The sequence below is a fragment of the Mustela erminea genome, chromosome 9 (genome assembly GCF_009829155.1).
Source record: "Mustela erminea isolate mMusErm1 chromosome 9, mMusErm1.Pri, whole genome shotgun sequence".
Lineage (NCBI taxonomy): Eukaryota > Metazoa > Chordata > Mammalia > Carnivora > Mustelidae > Mustela > Mustela erminea.
The window spans coordinates 81,898,176-81,901,692 of NC_045622.1; the positions used below are offsets into that span (position 1 = coordinate 81,898,176).

A 3,517-nucleotide genomic window follows, 5' to 3' on the forward strand; every position below is an offset into this window, starting at 1 on the left:
ACATTTACTTCTAGGATCATGAGTATTCCCAGGACATTATCTCGAGTCCAGAAAGTCCCATAAAATGTAAGAGGCAGTTCAGAAGAACGGTTGAGAACAAAGTCTCCAGAAGCAAACTCTTCAGTTCAACACACAACTTCAGCACTAACTGTATGTCCTCCAGCACCAGACTTATTTTCTTTATATTTCAGTCTCATCTGTAAATTCAGGACGAGAATATTAATATCTATATCATAAGGCTGATAGGAGGAACTAATGAGGAAATGCAGTGAAATACCTCGCAGAGTCACTTGTGCAAAATCAGAACCCAAAAACCTATCATTATCAATGTCATAATTGTACTTGCATTCTACATTCATCAAGGCAGATCCTCAGAATACAGAATTTTGGTAAATAGGACAGAATTCCAAGAGACAAAAATGAAATGTCTAAAAAATTGAAGGACCTTGAGTGAGGCCAGTGTGACTCAATATATCAAATAAATGAGAAAGTGCTAAAATGAGGCTGGGGAAGAAGCAGGACTCTGATTGGGAAGCCCTACAATTCTGCTGAGACATTTTATTTTATTCCAAGGGCAGCACAAATATCGATAGATGAGGGTTTTTTTCCACCAGTGGGATGGACAGACAAGTGAATAGGTATGTCAGTGCAATGTAATAGCTATGGCAGAGATTAGAACAGGGCTTTTAGAGCAAAGAGAAGAGAAGCTTCACTCAGCCTTCTAGATTTTCACACTTTGAAAAGAGAAAAGACATATATGCATAGGTTACATTTTCATAAAAAGAAAAGAGACCTTAGTTTGGTCCACATTTTATCAGAAGATATTTCCATTCTTATTGCATTGAAAACACCGACAATCTGAGTGGAAAAGTTCATTTTCACGAGTTGATGACAGTAAAGCAAAGGGCAACTCTTCCTATTTATAGATTGATAAATAGAAAAAAAAAAAAAACGTGGGCAGAGAACAAAAATGTATGACAACAGGATACTAAGAATGGCTGGAGGTTTTCATAATGCAAATACGATTTAATATATTAGGGATCACTGTTGACTTTATCATGATAGAGTTCATCTCATCCATATAAGAAGGAAAGCAGTATTGTTTGAGTCATTTTATGTTTTTAAATGACAATATAGAGTACTGTGATAAAGACAATAATGTATAAGGAGAGCTGTACTAATTGTGTGGTGATAAGAAAAAATATATATTTTAATATACCATATATATAATATATATCTTAAAAATAATAAAAAAAAAACACTGATGATCTGATTCACTGTTACAATGAAAAACAACAGTAAATTTAGATTATATACGTGCCATGAAATAGTGCATCAGTATACATGTCGGTTCCTCCAACTTCCCTACCACTACATTCCTTGCCAGAAAAATCTGCTGTTAAAAGTTCAGAGCCTTAAAACGTCTCATATCATGACAGGTTGGAAGGAAAGTCAAATCCATTAATGTCAGCTGGACAGAAATTAGCAGGCAAGCAGATGTAGGTGGTGCGACACCCTCAAAGGAGAAATTAAAACTGTTTACTTATTTCCACTGGTGTTCATACAGGGCAAACTGTGAAAGCTGGGGAATTTCTGGGAGTTCATGGGATCCTGAAAAACAGAAGGTGCCATCTTCAGACTTCTCCAGACCTCTGTCATTGTGAGAGCACAGTTGGCCAAGTATACTGGCAGTATTGGCTGGAAAGTTTATCCCAGGTTGAGAAACCAGCAAGTGTGGTTCGAGGGGCCGGAGTTCTTGTGGGGCCATAACACTGGACGACATCTGGCTTTTGTATTAATGAAAACATTTGAGTTTTGGCCTCTTCATCAAAGCCACTCACCAAAGGTATTAAAAGGCTTAATTGGGTTCTAATGTCAGAAGGCAGACAGCTAAACGCCATACAGGAACAAGATTACAAATCAAGTAAAGATATCTTGCATAACAATTAAGAAAATATTTCACCCTTACTCTTATCTACCAACCACCTGAATAAGCCTTCCATTCCACACATTTTAGCCTCAACAGACTTCCATCCACGCCACACCCACTGTTGTATCTTCCATCTTGGATTCCTGCTGGTCACCCCTCCTCTCTACTTGCCAAAATCCTATTCATCCTTATAGATCTAGTGTCAGAGATAGCTAAGGAAAAGGCCCGGATTATTCCACCCCAAAGTGGAATTCTGCCTTTCTGAAAATCTCTGCCTTTCTGAAAATTTCTGCTTTTCTGAAAATTTCTCCATAATCTGGTTTTGCCTTTCTCCACAGAGAATCCTTCCTTTCTGAAAATTTCTGCCTGTCTGAAAATTTCTCCATAGTCAACTTTATAGGCCTGGAAGGAAATCTTCTGAACCAAACTGCATATAATTAACACATATAAAAAGGTAGCCATCATAAATTTGTATTCACAAATATGCTGTCAAATGAAATGAGCTATTCCTAGCTTTTTCTATTAAACATATGGTTACTGATTTGTTTTGTCTTTAATGAGTCTTGAGTGTCTTTAGTGTTTTGAAAAAAAAAAGATGTATGAAAAAAAAAACTTAAGCTAGTGAAATAGATCTTTGTTACTTTTAAAGATTTTATTTATTTATTTATTTGACAGACAGAGATCACAAGTAGGCAGAGAGGCAGGCAGAGAGAGAGAGAGAGAGAGGAGGAGGCAGGTTTCCTGCTGAACGGAGAGCCCGATGCGGGGCTCGATCCCAGGACCCTGGGATCATGACCTGAACTGAAGGCAGAGGCTTAACCCACTGAGCCACCCAGGTACTCTGATCTTTGTTACTTTTAATATGCTTCTGGTAATTGGAGAAATGTTAACATTAAAAAACATTTCAAATATAGGACATTTCAGTATAGCCTATAGAATACCAATGTTTGTTCTAAACATATTGGGATCCAGTGACTCTCATTCTTTAAGCGCCTGCGTTCAGATCTAACCAACCACAGTTAGAATGCTTCCTCCAGAAGACTGAGCCTTCTACACCAAGCAAGGAATGCTGAACTATTTGCATTTTTGCCTGACTGATCAGTGAGCAGGCAGACTTAATGTTTGACCAAGTAACTGGCAGATTCCACTGGAAGTATATAAGCCCAATAGAAATATACACACAAATGGTATGTTCAATAAGTCATGGAAAGAAGATTCCTCTTTAGGGATTAGAGCAGACACTTATTGACTTTCTTAGAACCCAGAAGTGACACTTGCTTCCGGGACATGTGGGAGATAGAGGATTGCTATTATAGCTTATCTATGGTGATTGAACTGTTGCCTTCTAGGACTTTAACAAACAAAAATGTCTTCTCTACTGGTTACTGGTATGGACACATGATAAAGGGCTGACTGTCCTATTGTTGGATGGATGATGTCCTGCAGATACCTGCTCAAATCAGATGTTCTCTTTATTCCCCAACTCTACCCAGAATTCAAGAAAGGAGGACTTGATCAAAATCAGAAGAATACCATCAAAAAACAAAGGATTTGAACACACACACACACACACACACACACAGTTCT

At 37.9% G+C, this 3,517-nt stretch overlaps 1 long non-coding RNA gene across 1 annotated transcript; it reads left to right on the forward strand.

The window, feature by feature from the left end:
• Positions 1-442: 442 nt before the first annotated feature.
• On the forward strand, positions 443-2,351 carry LOC116599375. The gene is made up of 3 exons (XR_004289346.1): positions 443-638; positions 1,568-1,846; positions 2,269-2,351. It is a non-coding gene; the product is annotated as an uncharacterized LOC116599375 (long non-coding RNA).
• The last annotated feature ends 1,166 nt before the right edge of the window (positions 2,352-3,517 follow it).